Source organism: Sciurus vulgaris (genome assembly GCF_902686455.1).
Source record: "Sciurus vulgaris genome assembly, chromosome: 18".
Taxonomy (NCBI): Eukaryota; Metazoa; Chordata; class Mammalia; order Rodentia; family Sciuridae; genus Sciurus; species Sciurus vulgaris.
The window spans coordinates 38,174,924-38,196,471 of NC_136479.1; the positions used below are offsets into that span (position 1 = coordinate 38,174,924).

The 21,548-nt window shown below is 37.7% G+C and overlaps 1 protein-coding gene and 1 long non-coding RNA gene across 13 annotated transcripts in view; both read left to right on the forward strand.

The window, feature by feature from the left end:
- AUTS2 (activator of transcription and developmental regulator AUTS2) overlaps window positions 1-21,548 on the forward strand; it is a 1,098,554-nt gene that overhangs the window by 456,923 nt on the left and 620,083 nt on the right. The gene's annotated exons all lie outside the window — the stretch shown is intronic.
- LOC306649757 lies at window positions 2,088-21,343 on the forward strand. Its single transcript, XR_013760705.1, has 2 exons — window positions 2,088-7,321; window positions 10,889-21,343. It is a non-coding gene; the product is annotated as an uncharacterized lncRNA (long non-coding RNA).

Sequence of the window (21,548 nt, forward strand, 5' to 3'; positions counted from 1 at the left end):
ATGTATCATAACTTTATCTTGGTGCTTTTAGGATTCTCTCACTGTCTTTGATGTGCGACAGTTTGATTATAATATGCCTTGCAGGAATTTTGTGTGGATTGAATCTCTGGTGACTTTTGACCTTTTTGTACCTGAGGTATCTGTGTCTCCTGATTTGCAAAATTTTCTGCTCTTATTCTTTTAATAAGCTTTCTGTTCCTTTCTCTGATCCTTCATGAACACCAATGACTCTGTTGATGTTATGACATAAGTTTCTTGAGGTTTCTTTATTCCTTTTCATTAGCTTCCCTTTTTTATCCTCTGAATGTATATTGCATGCAAAGTGGTCTGTGTTCATTCTCACTGATTCTTCTGCTTGAGATAGTCTACTATTGGTGCTTTCTTACACCTTTCATTTCATTTACTTTATTTATCTGCTGTGGGGTTTTTAAAAAATTTTCAAAGTATTTTAATTCCAAATTTCGGTGGTAAATCTATAGTTTGTTTTTGTATATTTTCTAGAAATTCTCTTGAGTTTCCTTGAAACAGCTATTTTGAATTATTTGTGTGAGACAGATAGTCTCCTCCTCTTCCTGGTCAGTTACAGTGCCCTTTTGGTGACATCATGTTTCTCTGGTTACTGATTTTTGAAGTTGGTGTCTGGACATCATCAATTGTAGATATTCTCTTCTCAGTCTGGTTTTGTCTCTCCTTCTGTAGCATGTCTGAACCATCTGTCTGCTGTGATTCTTAAGTTTATAGCCACTGTAGCACAGGAACTCATGCTAAGCCCAGGCCCTTTGTGGCCAATAGTCCAGGGTGGAATTTCATGGGAGGCTGGTTCAGAGATGAGGATTTGCTTTACAGATCTCACCCAGTAGGTCTGCTCTCCAGTGGATGATCACTGTGGCTTCATCCAGGTTTGGGGAAAGGTTCCTGGTAGATCACTGGGTGGTTCACTGTGTTTACTCTACTGGTAGCTTGTATTTGTGACTGCAGTGGGCTGAAACCAAGGCACTGGGTTGTTTCAGGTTCACAGCTGATACCAAGATCGTCAGGCCTGTCTCCAGGGCCACATAGGTAGGTGTGTCTACCAGTACATTCCAGTGTGAACGGGCCTGCTCTGATGAGACATTTTGAGAAGCTGAGCCAGTTTACAAGGCCATTTCACGATCCACATGTGACTGACGCACAAATGCTAGCATGTGGGCATAATACTGGATGTGTCTCCATATTTTCTGGCAGGCAGAGCTTCTCTCAGTTCACAGAAGAAAGGGGCTACTAATGCATACTGAATGGGGGTGGGTAAGAACGCATTTCCTCTAAGATTAAGAACAAAGTGAAGTGGTCCACTCTCACTGCTCATTTTTAACACAGTGCTAAAAAGTTCAGCCAGAAACAAAAGAAGAAAGAAACAAAAGGGGTATAAATAGAAAAGGAGTAAGTCAGATCATCCCTGTTTGCTGATGATATGATTATATACTTAGAAAAGGCTAAAGGCTCCACCATAAGACTCTTTGAACTGATCAATTCAGCAAAATAATAGGATACATGATCAGTATATAAAAATCAGTACATAAATAATGAGAAGAAATATAGATAGCATTCTCATTCAGAATAATCCTAACTAAGGAGGTAAACAATTTCTATTATGAAAATTACAAAACATTGAGAAAAGAACTTGAAGATGTTAAAATGACCATGCCACCCAAAGCAATCTACAGATTCAGTACAGTCTCCATCAAAATCATGGGAAATTCTTCGTGGGGAGAAAAATTGTCCTAAAATTCGTATAAAAGTACAAAAGACTCTGAGTAGCCAAAGCAATCTTGAGCAAAATGTGCAATGCTAAAGGGATCACAATACTAGATTTCAAGATGTACTACAGAGCCAGAACAACAAAAGCAGCATACTCTTGGCATCAGAACCAACACAAAGACCAAAGAACAGAATAAAGGACCCAGAAATGAACCCACACATCTCTAGCCAATTGATTTTTGCCAGAGATGCCAAAAATATACACTGGAGAAAAGACAGATTTTTAACAAATGGTGCTGGGATAACTGGACCATGTACAGTACATGAAGGAGAATGAAAGAAGACCCCCAGACCTGCATAACAATCAATTTCACATGGGTCACAGGACCTTATGTAAGACCTGGAACACTTAAAACTACTAGACTCAAATATAGGGGTACACTCCAAGATGTGGCATGGGCAGTTATTTCCTGAATGGGACTCCATAGTTCAGGAAACAAAAACAAAACAAGACCAGTGGGATCACTGAAAACTGAAAAGCTTCAGGGTAGCCAAGGACACAGTCACAGTGCAGAGACAGCCTGCAGAATGGAAGAAAACCTTAGCCAGCTATTCATCTGACACAGGATTAAGACCCAGAATATATAAAAAAACTAAAAAGAAACAATTTTAACAAAACAGTAATAAACAAAAATGGACAAATGATCTGAACAGACACTTCTCAAAAATATGAAGTACAAATGGTCAATAAGTATATAAAAAAATACTTTACATCTGTAGTCATTAAGGAAATGCAAATCAAAAGTACAATAAGAGTTTCTTTCACCCTAGCCCAAATGACTATTTTCAGAAAACAAAAGTATAACAAATGCTGGCCAGGATATTGAGAAAATTGATCCCTTTTACACTGTTATTGGGAATGTGAATTAGTATAACTACTATGGAAAAACAGTATGGTGGTTCCTTTAAAAACTAAAAATACAACTGCCGTATGATTCAGCTATACCACTCTTGGGTGTATATCCAAAAGAAATTAACTCAGCATACTGATAGTCCTGCATATTGAAACACTGCTCACAAAAGCTAAGGTATGGAATCAAATTAGATGCTCATCAACAGGTGAATGGATAAAGAACATATGGTATAGCTATACAAAGAAGTATTATTCAACCATAAAAAAAATTAATTCCTGTTACTTGCAGGAAAATGGATGAAAGTAGAAGACATCACTGAAGTGAATTAAGCCAGATACAGAAAGATTAAGTATCACGTTTTCTCTCCTGTGTAGAAACTTAAAAAAAAAAAAAGACATCCTGAAAATACAAGAGATCAGGGATCCAGGAGAGGGCAAGAGAGGGCAGAATGAAAGTTAGACATGAAGAAGACATGATATGTGCATGTATGTAAATGTCTAGTGAATTCCATTAATTTATATAATTAATAGCTGTAAATAATGATAATAGAAAGAGGAAGAAAGGGTTCAGGACTGAGATTGAGGGTGAACTAAGGATCCAATGAAAGGACAGTTTGGCCAGCCTCCCACAGGGACTCAGATGGACACATTCCTGAGCAGGACCCTGGCTGAGCAGAACTCTTCCAGTCCACAGCCAGGAAGGGCTGAAACTGAGCTTCATGGCTAATTCAGAATCAGCTGCAAGAGTGATGTTTGCAAGTTAAACTTCATGGCGTCAGTAGACAAGATTCTCAGCAGTTTGCCACGTCTGCAGAATTGCTCACATACCACAGCTAAGTGAAGCTGGAGCTAACATTTAAAGTCTGTTTTGGAACTGTTAAGGGACAGAGGGCAAAAAGTCTCTCCCAGGAGTTTACTTCATGGGTTGGTTTTCTCAAGGTTATGTCAGTGAGAAGCTGGGGGTGTTAGAGGCTCCCTTCAAGATCTACCAAGGGATGTAAGTCAGGAAGCCTGTCCTGATGGCTCAGATAAGTGTGTCTTCTGGCATTCCCTGAAGAAGGACAGTTCCCTGGCTCTGGCAAAAAGTGTCTGTAGCTGAGACATGGTTCCTTAAAGATTTGCTTGTGGATTCAAGGCTGGCAAGCTTGTCCCAGTGGTTTAGACAGGTGTGTTTTCTAGCACTTCTCTGATTGGGTGGGATTACTCTCAAAATGTAATAGAAAGTGACTAGACCTGAGATAGGGCCCTTCAGGATCTGCTGGAGCATGGAGGCTGGCAAGTGTGTCCCATTGCTTCAGAAGGGCCTTTTCTTCCTGTGTCATTTTGTGAACCTCTTTGTGCTGGCATCACGATGTAGTTGGGTTAGAGTTCAGTTACAGAGTAACTTGTGATAACTTTGCCAGAACCAGTGTCAGCAGACAGAAGAGCCCATCTGCCCAGGCAAGAGTGTGGGGGTTTCTTCCTGGACCCTGGTAGCACAGTCATTGTATCTGCCACCTGCATGTGAGTCTGTGCTCTTGTGCCTATCTTGGGCTCAGTTGGGATTTCACAACCTCTTAACTTGAATCCAAAGCTTGTTGGTGGATGAGTACAGAATTCTTGTTATGGAAGAACATGAGTCAGTTACCTCCTATTTTACCCTCAAAGTTCTAAAAACCACTTAGCTGTATGAGTGAATTACATGATATGCAAGTTATATCCCAATAAACTATTGTTTGAAATATAGCTATTAGTTTCATTGAGTCGAAGTAGTACGACCAAGAGAGTTAAAAGATTTTAAGCAGTACACATTCCTTGTAGTGTACCTATACAGTGAGTATACCAATGTCTGCTTAAGTAGTGTAGTGACCCAAGCATAAGACATATTGTGCTAGTCATGATATGTACATGTGAATTTTAGAGAAATAAGAAGGTCCTTTAAATGAGAAAATGCCACGCACGGAAAAGCAGTGTTGACCAAGATCTGCTTGGCTCTAAGGTGGCAAATTTGGTTGGAGCTTTTGAATTCCCAAAAAGATTGGTAAGTATCAGGTATTCCTTTTTCAATAAAGAAGCCAAAGTTGAGATTTAAGGAAGCGAGTATTAAGGAAGGAATATTGAATTCTGTTTTTTGTAGTTAAAAATGTAGAAGTATAAAAGGTGGAAAAACAAAAACATCTAAAAAAGAATTCTGTATATATTATATCAGGAAGAGGTTATTGACATGGAGAAAAGAGGCAGATTAAGTAAGTATAGATTTTCTTTTAACTATTTGGTGTTTTGTTTGTTGTCCTCTGGAACATCAGTGTCATGGGCTATATGAATAACATCCTTAGCACTATAAGAGGAATTGGGAAAATTGTTTTATAATTCCAACTGTGTCTCTTTCATCTTACATAAATAACTCCGTGAATCCCACCTCCTTCTTTTCCTTTTCGCCTTGAGTTTTTCTCCTTACGTCGTGAGGCTTGCACAGGACCAGATTAGATAACTTACATTCATTGCATTGTACTCATTAGAAATATAACAAATGTCTGTCAGACTGAAGGAAAGGAAGGAAGGAAAGTGCTTAGTAAACTTCAGAGTACACTCATGCATGGAATTAGATTTGTTGGTTTCTTCATCTAAGTGTGAAAACTTGATAGTCACAAGAATTATATCATTGATACTCTTTAGCTTATGGATGTTGTTGATGTATTTGGAAAGTCTAGTAAATTTGGTGGTGTCTCTAGTATCAAGTATCTTGTTATAATAACAACATTATACCTAATGATGATTTTGGCAGTTAACAATTAAAAGGATTGCAAATAAAAATCAAAATGTAGACGCATTGATTAGTCCTGCTTATTTTGATGAAATGTTTTGCTGAGAGTGCCACTCAGAACTAAGTTTCATTCGTGTGCGATCGCAGTAGCTTGAAAGGCCAAGGCAGGAGGATAACGAGTTCAAGCCAGCCTCAGTAACTTAGCGAGACCCTGTCTCTAAATAAAATATGAAAAAGGGTTGGGGATATGGCTCAGTGGTTAAGCACCCCTGGGTTTAATTCCTGGTACCAACAACAAAAACAAACAAAAACCCCAAAAAACAGCAACTAATAATGTTCATTAGTTAGGCATGACTTGAGTATGAATGCAATATTCAGAACACTTTTATTTTTGTTAAGTTTTGATATATTGGCATTGGGTTTGAATTTTCATCCCAATACAGGTTCAGCTCTCCTAAATCCAAAATCTGAAAAGCTGAAATATGTCAACAACACTGAAAAAGTTTCAACTTTTGGAGCATTTCGGACTTGAGATTTTCAAATTAGGAATGCTTAACTGTAATATCTGTGTAGATATTTTAAAATCCAAAAAATTCTGAAGTCTGAAACATCCTAGTCTCCAGCCTTTGGCATTACAAATACCCAACCTGTATAACAAATCACTTATATCTTTGGCATTCAACAGTTCTGTTCATAGTGGAGATTATGAGAATGGAACATTTGCTTTCATATTTCCTGCTTTATGCCACCCACTAAAGAATGTCAGGCTTATGTAGAATTCTTCCGATGTGAACTTGATGCCTTTTGTGAAGAATTCTGCTGCATATGAATTTGTTGTTTGGATTTATCTTGCTCTGTGACTTGTGAGCTGTGTCTCCTGGGCAGATCAGTTGCCTATTTAAGCTTCCTGTTCCGCATGGGAGACACAATGGTTCTGGCCCTCTGCTATCGAGGGGTGTGCACTTGGTATAACACCTTTCATGCAGAATACATTCTTTCTTGAGAGACTGTTGCTTGAAAGGGAGAAGCAGAGGTTCTGAGGTTTTGACTTTTTTGTGTTTGACTTTTTTTTTTTTTATGTAGACTTTAGTTGTAGATTCTCTAGGATTTTTAAGACCATTCTGAATTACATTTTTCAAAAATTTTGTGAACTCTTATATTTGTAAATATTCACAAAATGAGGCTTAAGAAACTTGGATTTTAGTGTTAATTGTTAATCCTTAGGTCATTCTTCTTCTCCTTAATGAAGGAATGAAACCAGCTGATCTTTGATTCTGACCAGTTCTATGATTCATATGATGATATATAGTACTCATTGTGTAATCAGTTTCTTATTCTACTTCATTCTCTGACACAGCCTGTGTCTTTAATCTCTTCCATCTCTTTCTTCCCATTTCTTTCAATCTTCTTCTGTCCATCTTTTCATACATCCTAAAAATTATCATGTACCTCTTGTGAGGTAGGCATATATGAGTAGTTGTGTGTACATGCTTCAAAAATACCAAATGTAGTTTCTACGCTATGCAGTTCAGTTTTGATGGGGACAGTCCAGATGACACAAATACATAATAATTATAAAATATGATAACTGCTTGGAAAGAAAGTGGGATAGTTGACAGAGTTTAAATCGCTTTTCTCAAAGGAAATTTCTAGATGATGGAGGTCCAGGACAGGGGTGAATTAAGAGTTGGAGTGGCACAGGAGACAAGGAGCCACAGCTAGAAGATTCTATGTGGCTTTGGTGCTTAGAAGTTAAGTGTGGCTTGGAGTGTGGTAACAAATAGTGACTGGAAAGGCATGCCAAGTTGGAGACCAAATGTTGGATCTCATGTTAAATGCTACAGGAAATCTGTGTTTGATATTAAGTGATGATAAGATGGAAATGTTATTGTACTTCATTAGAGCGATAGTAGCTGGCAGTTTTGTTGGTACTTTTTTTTTTCTTTCAATTTTGAGACAGTCTCGCTAAGTTACTGAGGCTGGCCTCGAACTTGTGAGCCAATTATCTCAGCCTCCCAATTCAATGGGATTATAGGTGGGCACCACCTCAACTGGCCGGGGTGATAGTTTTCTAAAAATATATTTTAATTTATAGTAATCTTTAAGAGAATAGTATACCACAACCTAAGTGAATGCAGTTGTACTCTGGGCAAGAGCTATCTTGTGGCCAAAGGTAATTAATACTGTTTCTCTCAGAAGATTGATTCCCTGTTTCCTTTTGCTGCATTTTTCCTTTTCCTCTGCCTACTCTGATTCACTGCCACCTCTACTCTGCCTTTGGTCACTTTTTATTTTCCACATTCCTTTGCTCATTGAAATGCTGAGAGAGCAATGTAGCAACTAACCATAGACCTTCAGACAGCAGAGATGTCCTTGGCTTGAGTCTGTCATCTAGAGGGCTAGAAATTCCAGATGAAGTAGACTACAGGGGCTCCCAAAATACTCAAGAGGAATGCTCTTACCAGCAGGAATTCTAAAGCCAGTCAGCAAGACCAGTGTTACTGGTACATTTGTTTCCAACACTGAGACCTTTACTGAGCTGACACAATTGGAACATTTCTCCTAATTGTTTTGCAGATCAGTCAAATGCACTTCTCAGGTGTATTCACTATGACAAAGAATGTAAAATGCATACATATTCCCTATAAAATCAATCTATTTCACTAAATAGATCATATGCCTTTTGAAAGTCATTTTGGATATGATTATAGTAAATGCTGCCTTACCTTTTAAATATAATTATATTTATACAGTGTCTAGTGGAATAATTGAACCCATTAAGGCTATCCTGCCATTTACCACAACATGCATGGACCCGGAAGACATCATGTTAATTGAAATAAGCAACATATAGAAGGATAAATATTGCATGATCTCACTAATACGTGGAATCTTCAAAAAAATTGATAAGAAACAAGAGGCTAGAAAATAAAGCAGTGGTTACTGTCCTGGGAGAAGAGTGTCACTGAAGATTCCAAGGAGTTCCCAAAAAGAAGAGGGAACTCAATTCAGGACTAGGGAGTTCTTGGCATACATGAAGTAAAAGAATATCAGCACACACCAGTAAGGAACATAGAGGTTTATTTGTTTAGGAACATGGGTTCACATTCAAGGTAGAAGGGGGGCACTTTCAAGAGAGAGATGCCTCCCAGAGTAAAGCAAGGAGTACACACTCAAGGGAGATTGCAGGCCATGTTGAGAGTAAGATATACATTTTGGGGGTTCCTGGCTTTTCTTTAAAAGAAAACTTGGTGAGGGGCAGATATGGGAAGGTGTATAGGAACGATATCAGTCTGGTAATCTCAAGATGGTTTATGGTGGTCCGGTCAGTCTCAGAATCTTCAGGCTGACCCAGTCTTTATTGTCTGGATAGTTAATTAAATAATACATTTTTTGAAAACATTGGATCTCTCCTGATTGATTTTTTTTTGGGGGGGGGGGGTTAATTAACAAAGCACAAGCAGATTTATAGATTTCCTAGGAATTTGGGAACAACAGGCCTGGAAGAGTATATGGAAATTCTGAATTAAAATACTATTTTCTTTCCTTTATATCTTCTTTCTCTTCCTTTTGCATTCTACCTCAGTTTCCAGGGTCAGGATCGGGGTAAAGACATGAGGAGATGTAGCTCAAGGGATGCAAACTAGCAGATATATAGAATGAATGAGTTTAAATATCTAAAAGCAACATGAGGCCTGTTGTTTGTAATAGTGTATTATATTCATGATCTTTGCTAGATAAGTAGATTACCTTCCATTGCTAAAGAGGGAAAATGGGTAATTGTGTGAGATGGTCAATATGTTAACTTGTTTCCATATAGTAACCATTTTACTGTATAGTTGGATTTTATAACATTATGGTACTTTATATATGCTCAATGAATTTTATCACAAAATAATTCTACTTTTAAGTGTGGACAAATTTTAAATATTTTTAAATGTAGTTGATTTTTATTTTTTCTTTCTTTTTTTTTTTTTTAATACAAATTATTAACTGTTCACTTACAAACTGTCGCTGGAAACTTACTATTTTTGGCCAAAATTGGGAATATCTGGAGACAGACATTTTGATGTAATGTATGAAAATATGGTCATTGACACTGTGGTTCTGAACCCTGGTCTGTGACCTGTGGCCATGTCTTGGTTTTCTCTTCTGTGAAATGAAGATAATATTGCCCACTCCTTGGTGGTATAGAAGTTAATAATATATTGTATGTAAAACCCTGAGTACAAAACCTGGGAGATATTAAACACCTAGTAAATGTTAGGTATTAAAAACATATAGAGTGGGGACTGGGGTTGTGGCTCAGTGGTGGAACACTTGCTTAGCACTGGGTTTGATCCTTAGCACTGCATAAAAAATATAAATAAGAGAGTTATAAAAAAAAGTTCATCTACTCTATGTATTTTATAAGTGCATTGTGGTTCTGACCAGGTTTCAGAACCACTCACAATATCAATGACCATATTTTCATACATTACACCAAAATATCTGTCTCCAGATATTCCCAGTTTTGGCTAAAAATAGTAACTTTCCAGTGACAGTTTGTAGGTGAACAGTTAATAATTTGTAAATACGTAGAGTGGATGAAACTAACTACTATGTGTAACTATAAAACTAGTTTTAAAAAAACCATAATGCAAGACCTGGCTTCTGAAAACTTAATCGGTATAATCCTTTAATACTCCATCCCTTTCCAACTTGATTTCACTTGAAGTAGAGCCACTTTGAAAAGTAGCCAGAGATGAAACTGAAGAGGGGGAAAGAGACGGTGGAGGGCTGGTCTTGAGGATGTGGTTCTGACTGGAGTGGCTCCGAGCACTGGATCACGGGGAGCCCTGGAGCATGGGGGCTGCGTTCTAGGCAGTTACCTGTGGCATGACTTACCTTCACCCTGGAAACCAGCTGTTACCCTCCTTAGAAATCTTGCTTTTAGCCATAATGATTGAGTGTTGAAGAGTCTGACACCTTGGTGTTCTTAGGAAAGATGTGTGAGTACTTGTTTGTAATGAAAATTCTCTTATCATTTTTCTGTAAATGGTTCTGATTTAGGAGTCCAGCGTATACAGCTGAACCCATCAGTTGTGCTGTTGGTCCCCATTCAAGTTAACGTCTCTTATCGTCCTTGTGATTTTGGGAACATGATACCACTTTGCAGAGTACTAGGTTCCTTATATGATACCCACATACTTAAGATTATTGGAGACAATGTGTATGAAAGCCCTTAGTGCAGCTGCTAGCTAGTAGGCAGTCTACTGATACTGCCCATCGTCAGCGTGATTCGGATCATCTTTATGTAACTTCATCGTCATGGGCTTGATTACAAAGGGAATTCATATTTCAACAGTAAATTGTGAAATAAGTTTTTAAAATTAATTACAGATTCTTCATATTAGGTTCTTCTGATTATGGCTCAGTTTTTTTTATGGCTCAGTTTTAATGATTGATATTTTTAGTAGAAAAATAATTTAAAGAGAAGAGATTTTTTTTGCCAGTCTCTCCATATTTCCTACAGTTTAAAGATCTTCAAATTAACTTATTGTGTATTTAATGTGAGAATGATGGGAAAGAATAGTTTAGGATATTGATATGACCTAATTCAGTACAATATACTAATTTTCACTCGGTGCATGCTGAGTACAAAATATATTCTTCCTTTAAGGGGCTCACACTGGAATTTATTTGCTTTTTTGGGGTGGAGAGGAGGAGGTTGCAGAAAATCAGACATCCAAACACCTTTGCAGAAGTGCTGTAGAGACCAAGAGAGCACAGTGGCTGGGAAGTAGTTGGGAAAGGAGGATAAATAGAGCAGAGAGAATTGTTAGTGCAGTGAAACTATATGGCAGTGGTGGGTACATGACAGTATGCATTTGTCAAAACCTGTAGCTGGTACAGCACCAAGAGTGGACCCTCACTCACGTGATGGAGGGGAGGACGTGTTGATAGAGGCTGATCAGTTATGACAGAGCCACTGTTTTGGTGGGGATGTCAGCAGTGGGCAGCTGTGTGAGGGCAGGGCCTAATGGGCATCTTCTGTGCTTGTGCTCCTTTCTGCTGAGAACCTAAAACCACTCTAAAAATAAAGTTTATTAATTCAGAAACTCTTATTGCTTTAGAGTTAAAGTAAGCATATAAAGATGGTGATTTTTACATCTACACACTTCAGGAATACTTGGTTTAGCTCAAGTGCAGTATATGATATTCAGAACGTAGTATTTAAGTAATGACCACTTTGCAAAAGAATTATCTATTTTCCTGGATTTCACTTGGCTTTTTAGTGTGCCTTGGTTCAGTGGTAGGTCTAGGTTCTAATTCCTTCTAATTCCCAGAAGCTTGTGACTTTGGGACCATCCAGAGCCTTGCTAGTTCTACTCTGCAGAGAAGGGCTTAGGAAAACAGAACTTTGTTGCCATTGTTATCTGTTTGGGGGAGGCCTCATATTCTCTAAGGGAGGCTACAAGACCTGAAGTAGCCCAGGTCACCTGGGTCACCATTTATGATCTGGACCAATTACTTTCTCAGCTGTTAATTGTGAATGCCTTGAAGTGGAAGTGTACAAAACAAAATGGTATTAACAGATTTTTCCCCCTCAACAATTATTTTATTCAGTAGATATGTATAATAATTTTATTTTTAAAGCATTTAGTTAGACAGAACTTTTTTATTAATACATCCGTTTTCTAAAGAAAGGAACTCATGTATACATATAAAGGGATCAGTATGAAGGTGGGAGAATTCCCACCTGCCTTCTCAGGCTTTACAAGGGGTGAGGTGTATAAATGAGCTTCCTCCAGTGATAAAACTGCAACAGTTTCTTGGGGAAGAAAAACAGGTTTGCAGCACCATCTACAGGCTACCAAAGAGGAAAACTTTGTGTATAGCTCTTACTTGCTGAGAACTTGTGGAAAGGGGAATTAAAAAGCTTCATACTCCCTCCTCTAAATATATCATCTGTAAAACTTACTAATTTCAGTATTTTTGTTCTTTTTTACCATTCATTGACGTACTTCTCAGTATGTATTTAGTTATCTTGAACTAGTGGGATATTGACCTGATGATTAGTTACATATTTTCATTAGGTTCCCTGTTTTCATTCTCTGACTTACGGGATTTCTTTTCCTCTCTGCTGTAATGCTCTAACTGTGAAATTCCTGTGGACTCCAGCAGGGTCGTGGGTAATAGTTTGCTTTATAAAATCTGTGGCATAAAGAGGCATAAAGCCTGCAGCAAGTGACGTTTCATCTTAGCTCTTCTGGATGCTCACAGGATTTATTGTGTCATTTACTTTCATTCTGGAAAGAAAAATAAACGTAGACATTCTTGTGTTGCTTTCATGTATTTGTATGTGTTGTTTAACTCTCTCTCTCTCTTTTTTTTTTTTTTCCAAATGACATCGATGTAGTACCTCTTGGCCTCAAAATGATCTTGAGTCTTTTCTGTCAGTGGAATCCTATGCTTCTGTAATCACAAATAGTTTGGGAGGATAGATTATTATTTTATGAAAGAATCTGGAAAACAGGTGAGTTAAATGTTAATAGTAGAGATTGTACTTTCATTTCCAAATACTCCACTTAATCTTTATCTTGGTTTTTTTTTTTTTTTGTTTTGTTTAGTTTTGCATTCTCATTGGTAAAGGAAATTTTTTTGAATGCTTTGAATGACTGGTTTATAAGATATTGATGGTATTAGCAGAGTTGCTGTTTCCTGTTAGAAATAACATTAACTTAATAATTGGCCCCCCTGTAAATTGTTGGTGGAATTGCTTTTTCACTCAGTTGTTTCTTATTGGCATATGGTTAGGAGTTACTGGAATGCACAGAGAACAGGTGTCAAGAATAGCATTAAACATTGCTAGAAGTCTCTGCTCACCCCCAAAAAAGATTGAGCATAAATTAAAAGGAGAAGAATTTTACTTGAACAGAATTATATCTTCTCCTCTTCATAATTTATGTATAATTTATATGTATATATAGTAAAGTAATGAACTAAACTGAAGGTAAATTCACAGAATAAAAAATTTGATAAGATACTAAGGTTGCTATTCAAACACCTGAGACAGAGCCTAACACACTAGAAATAGGAGGGATAATTTTTTTGTTTGTTTGTTTGTGTAACTCCGTGCTAATGGTTTACATTGATGGAAGACTCAGTAATGTTTCCATTTTTTTAAAGAAACTCGTTATTTTTAGTGTGTAAAAACAATTATTCATGAATCAGTGGAATGTTTCTCTGAAAAAAAAAAAAAGGAAGTATTCCTTCTTATTTGAGTAGAGGTTTTAAAATGAGGCATTGCCTTATAGTTCTGTAGCTAATATTTTTCCCTGTTTTTCTCGCACCAGATGGCACTGTTTAGTTCTATTTCGCGGTCTTGTTCTGGAACTTTCTTTCAGAGAATCTTTTCTAGTCTGGGCTCACCAGTGACACCTCAGTGTTCTGCATAAAGTCTTTACAAATTCTTGTAAGAAGCCTCTGATTCAGACACGAAGCTTTTATTAGAGATCCTGTGGTTCTTTTTCCATTGCAGGTTTGCTGTGAGGTGAGCCTAATAAAGCATCTGGTAGAAACCTGTGTGCCAGAGTCCTGCCAGTATTTCTCACAGAGCTCTGCCTCAGCAGTGTGAACTTCAGCATCCTCACAGTCAATCTAAGGATCGGACACATTTTGAAGTTACTTTATGAGTCAAAGTGGAGCTCCATTATATGGGCATACTCATTTTTTTGTAGTCTTGCAGAATTTAAATACTTTACGACAGTCTATTGAACTATGGATTCATCCAGTTCGTTTAAGAAAATGAAATTTAACAAACTATTTTTGACATGTCTATTTATTCTCAGGCCTGGCGTACAAAGAAAATATCCAAGACCTTGGATGTCATTATGCATGAGTGAGGCAGGCTCATGTGTAGGTGCCCAGTCTGCTGCTGTAATAGTAAACCAGCCTTGTTTTGGGGGAAGGTAGAATTAAGTTTAGTGAAGGTACCAGTATCATACTGTAAGGCTTACACTGTCTTCTTCTTCCGTTCTCTTTTCTCCCCTCTTCTCGTCTCCCCTCTCCCACTTTCGAATAATATAGAAACATTGGACATAATTATGGGATACATTTCATCAAGGCTACTTCTCCATATACTGTTGTCTTTTATGAAGAAAATGTTTTATTTACAAAATTTGAAGCTCCTTGAAGCTTGGCCATTTCCTGAACACTTTGAATTGGTGCGGTGATCTCTTCCTTGCATTTCGTTGCTCCAGTATTCAGTGACCTGGTTTGTAGGGATGGAGAACGCCATGTAAACTGGAGCTGTGAAAGTACAAAGGGAAGCTGGCTATTTCCGCCTTTAACAAAGAAGGGTTGATCTGTTATGATCTTAGCCACCTCCACTCTATTCCTCCTGTGCTGCCACACAGGACACTGACAGGAAGGCAGGACAGCACACCAAGTCCTGCTGCTGCTGGAGAGGTGCTGGGCACCTGTGGCTGTAAGGCACAGCTCTGTGGAAGTAAGCAGAGACGGCTGCATCCATAAATCACGCCTGGGTTTTATTAGAGTGTTTATGTAACCTCGGTTTATGGGCTGTCATTCTTTGCTGTGATGCATATAGTATTTCACAGAGAGGGTGTTTGTTCTTTTTCATTGTAAATTTTCTAGCATAGGCTTTTATTTTGACGTTCTCCCACCTCCACCCTTTGCCTTTGGTTATGGGGGGTGAAGGTGATGTGGGGTGTCACTAACGATAGCTTTTTACTGACTTTATAGATTGTATAATCCCACATACATTAGGTTCTGTATATACTAGATGTTATCCCTAATCTTAAGTGATGGTAAACCCTTTTGCTCACATTTATTTTTCATACTTTAAAGATTATAAGGTATCCATTTAATTGTTGAGTAAATAAAACCTAAAGGGGGAAAAACAGCCTTTGCCATCCATAGGAGCCCCCTCCACCCCCACCCAATCTAATGCTGTTAGATTTAAGAAGATTGCTAAGAGAGAAAATTCAGGGTGTGACTGTAGTGTGAAATTCAGAGTTTTTTAAAGATTTGTTTTTTCTAGTTACACATGACATTAGAATGTATTTTGACATATCATACATACATGGAGTATGTCTTCCCATTCTTGTGGTTGTACATGATGTGGAGTTACACTGGCCTTGTATTCATATATGAACACAGGAAAGTGATGTCTGATTCATTGGATTGTCTTTCCCATTCCCTTCTTCCCTCTGCCCATTGAGAGTCAGCATCTGCATATCAGAGGAAACATTCAGCCTTTGGTTTTTTGGGATTGGCTTATTTCACTTAGCATGATAGCTTCCAGTTCCATCCATTTACCAGCAGATGCCGTAATTTCATTCTTCTTTGTGGCTAATATTCCATTGTGTACATGTACCACATTTCTTTATCCGTTCATCTGTTGAAGGGCAACTAGTTGTTTCCATAGTCTAGCTGTTGTGAATTCTCTGAACGCTGTTGTGGTGGCATTACTGTTGTATAATGATTTTAAGTCCTTTGGGTATATGCCAAGGAGTGGGATAACTGGGTCACATAATGATTCCATGCACCAATATTGCACTCCCACCAGCAATATATGAGTGTGCCTTTCGCCCCACATCCTTACCAACATTTACTGCTACTTATCTTCTTGTTAATTGCCGTTCTGACTGCAGTGTGATGAAATCTCAGTGTAGTTTTAGTTTGCATTTCTCTAATTGCTAGTGATGTTGAACATTTTTTCATATATTTGTTGACTGATGGTATTTCTTCCTGTGTGAAGTGTGAAGTGTTTGTTCAGTTTCTTTGCCCTTCTATTGGTTGGGTTTATGTATATATGTACGTATTTTGTGTGTTGTCCAAGAAAGGAAATAAAAGACTAGTTTAAACTTTGCAAATTATATACTTATAATAATACGCTTTCTGATAAAATATTAATATTCAAAGTAGTGACAAAATACAAGTAAAATGACAATCTTGTAGTCTCAAAATTTTTGAGGAAATACTGATTAGAGTACATTTGAGTGAAGTGTCCTTCTTATTTTTCAGGTTTTCCTTTCGGTTTCTTAATAGAGATATCTCATCTGATGGGATGTAGAGTTAAGAGAGTGGCCTCTGGGTTGTAATCCCAGATCAGCCACTTATTCTTTGTGTAATCAGAAGCAAGTTATTCAGCTTCCCTGAGCTTCAGCTTCCCCGTATATATACTGTAGATAATAGAAGGCACACCCTAAAAGGTGCTGCAAATTAAATATTATGAAAGGTCTGAAGCATATTGGAGCACGGACATACTTCAAAAGTATTATGTAAGCATTCAGCCTTTAGAGTGATGAATATTACTGCAGTTACCATGTATTGTTAAAGTAGGTACAACTTTGATAGATTATTCAAATGTAAATTCTATTCTTATTAAGCAAATGGAAGCTTTTGACTTCAGTAGTTAGTCTGTCATTTTTGTTGAAACTCAAAAGCAGCAAGCAGTAATTCAAAATGGGAGTGTAAATGAACAAAATGGGGAGCTCATTTATTGGGGCACATGATCAGAACAGTCTGTGAAATGAGACCTGTGGCAATTATAGATCAGGCCCATTTTTGTACGGGGCACAAATTCAGTAGTCCTGCATTTTTAAAAATCATGCTTCCCTGTCAGGTATATTGCTCAGCAATTGGGAAGGTATGGATGTTATCTTTGTATTCATTATACCCTGATAAAGAGGTGATGCCTTCATAATTCTGGGTCCTAGAGTGAAGGCTGTATTGTCATAGGTTTGTGTGGACTTTAGGGCAGTGCATGTGTGTGTAATTTTAATACAAGTTTATAATGATTCTAGTGTGTTCTCTAATAGGTTTAAATAACCTGAGAACCAGTTTTTATTTTGCTCTTTAAAATTTGTAGTCTAGTTAAACCCTGAATAGCACTCCAGAACTTTACTTGTGCTAGTGTAGTTTATAGGCGATGTCTGGTGGTGGTACATGTCATGTTGAAGTGGAGTTTTTTTGATAAAATATATTGATGAGGTTCACTCATGAAAGACTCTTTTTAGCCTGAAAGAGTGTCCTTAAGAAGAAGTATATCATTAAAAACCTGAACACAGACGGTTGTGATTCCGATGCCTCCACAACACAGAACAAGACCAGAGAGCTGGGTGACAGAAGTGCTCTCTAAGACCCCATGTTGGACAGACTGACACTGGGAGAGACTTGACTGGTTCCTGCGGGTAACCAACCCCCTCCAGGCCAGTGTGGGGCCAGGGAGGGAGAAGAGAAGCACAGAAGCTTCTTTTGGCAAAGCTACAGAGACCTGCAGACGAGATTCAAATACGAGTCAGTGTGTTAAGTGAAGGAAATGAAGCACTGTAACCCACATCGTGCACAGAAAGCCATCCTATGGCGCCCATAGCTGGCTACCACTCCAAGTGGTTCCAGATGCAGGTGTGCCTGCTAGACTGGGTTTCCATGCTAGGCACTCTGGGAGGCATGACCACAGGAGGCCTTGACCCTCCCTGCACACAGAGCCCTTGCATTCTAAGTTCAGGGAGGCCTGGGGAGCCCCGTTGAGCCAGATTCACGGCTGAAGGCAAGGAGTGCTAGGGCCTGCCTCTGTCCTGTGCTCGCCTTGCAGCCTGTGAGTTCAGATCCCAGGTCTACTCTCTCTATTTCAGCAGAGGAGTGAGGCTCCTGGGGTTCATAGCCCCTACTAGGACAGGCCAGCTGGTGACAGGGACAGCGCCCAGGTTTCTGAGTTGGAGGGGGGTAGGGGGCGTTTTTTTACCACAGACCACCCACGGAGAAGGCACACCACAGGTCCATGCCTGCACGTAGCCACCAGGTTCCCTACCACGTTGAAGAGAACTGTTTGGAGGAGACGTGCTATAACCAGAGTGAAAGTCCAGCACCCTGCATCCCGTGCTCCTGCACACACTAGAAACATCCAGCAGAGGTAGTACAGCACCCTCCCAGCATGCAGCCTCATGAGAGGCAACCATGAGAGTGGGTCTTGCACCCCAGTACCTCTAGGGGCATCCAGAGCTGAAGAGTGATGACTGTCTTCTACAGGTCCCACATCCTGATGAAGCACAAGCCAGGTAGACTCCAGGATTCTTTCCACCTTGGCATGGTTGACTATAAATAGCTCCAATGTTAACTTTGATCATAAATATATTATACTTCATTTTGTTTTTATAGTTGTTTCCCTAATTTTGTTATAATAGTTTGATTATATTTCTTCAAATGTTTTAAAAGTATTAATTGGAATCTCTCTCTCTCCCTCTCCCTCCCCACCTCACTCCCTTCCTCCCTCCCAAGCTCAGTTTTATACTTGCTCCTCTTACCATTCTTTTACTTCTTATATTGCCTTTTACTGCCTCAGGTTACCCCATCTCTCTCTTCTTTTTTCCTTGGTGTGTATTACTTTTTTCCCATCATTTCTTTCTTTTTCCTCTCTCTTTTTGCCTAATTTTTCTCTCTTCCCCTTTTCACCCCCTCGATAATGTTATAGCAATTTTATTATGTTTAATAACACATTTTCAACCCATTTCTGAACATTACTATAAGTTTATACCTAGATTCGAGGAACTGTGAAGAATGCTATCACAAAGTTTTTTTGCTTTTCCTAATGTTGATTAGTAGGTGGCTTTGCTCTGAAGTGATTGCAGTAAATAGGATTTAGCATCTTCTCTGAAAGCGGTGCTGATACTGGGAACAGTACAGGACACCCATTGAACTGAAGTATCAATATCTGGATCTTTGCCCAGACTGGGGTTTTTAAGAGAAAGAAGCTCCCTAAATACTCCTATGCATAAAAGAAGAAGTGATAATTATTCCAAGAGATGAGTAGATATACAAGAAGTAAGAGAAAACAAGGGAACATACCAACCCAGACAGCCCTAACACTTGAACAGTGGATCCCATTGATACCACAGTGGAGGAAAGATTGGAGAGTTTTAGAAAGTTTGTGACTAAAATGTTTGGCAAGTTAATTTCAGATGTAAGTAATGAACTCAAAGAGAAAATAAAAGAAGTGAAAGATTCTTTTAGTAAAGATATAGAGATTCTAAAGAAGAACCAAACAAACTGTGGAAATGAAAGACTTCAGAAATCAAATAAAAAATTTAGTGGAAAAGTATCACAAATAGGTTAGATCACATTGAAGACAGATTTTCAAGCTTTGAAGACAAAATATATAATCCTGAAAATAAAATCAACAATAAAGAAAAGATGCTAAGTGACCATGAAAAAATATTCAGGACATCAAATAAAGTCTAAAAGAAAAAATGATTAGAGACCATGACCAGAATATTCAGGAAATCTTAGATAAAATTAAGAGACCAAATTTAAGTATTACTGGGGTAGAAGAAGACTCCAAAATACAAACTATTTAAGGAGTGCTCAATCCTTTCAATTAAGTTATTTTAGAAAATTTTTCAAAACTTAGCAGTGGGATGGAAATCCAAATACAATAGGCAAGATTAAAAAAAAATCCTAGGACACATTATAATGAAAATGCCTAATAAACATAATAAGAATAAAATTTTAAAAAGTTGCAAGTGAAAAATGGCAGGTCACATTTACAGGTAATCCAATTCAGATTTCAACTGATTGCTTACCCAAACCCTAATTCTTTGATAGGATTCTTTGGTTCCTATTAGATCATAATACAATGAAGTTAAAAATCAACAGCATAAAAAAGTTCTAATACTTGGAGGTTAATAATATACTTTTGCATGAGAATTAGATTGCAAAAGTCAGGGGAGCCAAAAAATACCTTAGAAACAATAGGTATAGTAATACAACATACAAAAATCTCTGGGACAGTATGAAAGCAGTTAGTTGTAAGAGGAAAATTTGTAGCACCAAGTTCCTGCATTAAAAAAGTAGAAAAATATCAAATAATCTAACATTATTCCTTAGGGCCCTAGAAAAAATAAGAAACCAATACCAAAATAAATAGAAGACCAGAAATAATGGAGTCAGAGCCAAAATTGATGAAATTGAGAAAAAACAAAAAGAAAACTGCAAAGGATCAATGAAACAAAGAGTGATTTCTTTGAAAAGATAAACAGGATTGATAAACCCTTAACCAAACTAACCAAAAGAAAGAGAAGACCCACATAAACAAAATTAGAGATGAAAAAGTAAATACCATCACAAATACTACTGAAATCCAGAGGGTCATCAGGAACTATTTTGAAAATTTATAGTTCAATAAGCTAGAAAATCTCGAAGATATTTACACATCCACCCAAATTGACCCATAAAGATATAGAAAACATAAACAGACCAGTATAAAGCGATGAAATTGAAGCAGCTACTGAAACCATTCAAGAAAGAAAAGCCCAGGACCAGATGGATTCTCAGCTGAATTCTACCAGACCTTTAAAGAAGAACTAATATCATTCCTCCTTAAATTATTCCATGAAATAGAAAAGGAGCAAATACTGCCAAATTCCTTATGTGAATCTGGTGTCACCCTAACACCAAAACCAAATACACATCTTGGTCTTTAGACCAAGAGTCCTGATGAACATAGATGAAAAAATTATTAATAAAATATTGACAAACTGTATTTAAAAACACATTAAGGTAGTATACCATGATCTTCCCAGTGATACAGGGTTCATTTGATATATGCAAAGCATATAAATATAATTCACCACATAAACTGAGTTAAAGACAAGAATTACATGATTATCTCAATAGATGCAGAAAAATCATTTGACAAAGTTCAGCACTCATTAAAGTTGAAAATGCTAGAGAAAGTAAGGATAGAAGGAACTTACTTCAACATTTGTAAAGACTATATACAACAGACCAAAGGCCAATAGCATTATGAACAGGGGGGTAAAAAAAAAAAAGCAACCTGAAAGCATTTCATCTAAAAAACAGGGAAGGGCCTGGGGTTGTGACTCAGTGGTTGAGTGCTTGCCTAGCATATGTGAGGCACTGGGTTTGATCATTAGCACCACCACATAAAAATACATGAATAAAATAAAGGGATTGTGTTCATCTATAACTAAAATATATATATATAGATATATCTATATATATATATATATTTTTTTTTTTTTAAAACGGAAAGACAAGGATGCTCACTCTCATGTATTGATGAGCGACTGTTCAACATAGTCCTTACGATTCTAGCCAGACCAGTTAGACACAAGAAGGAAATTA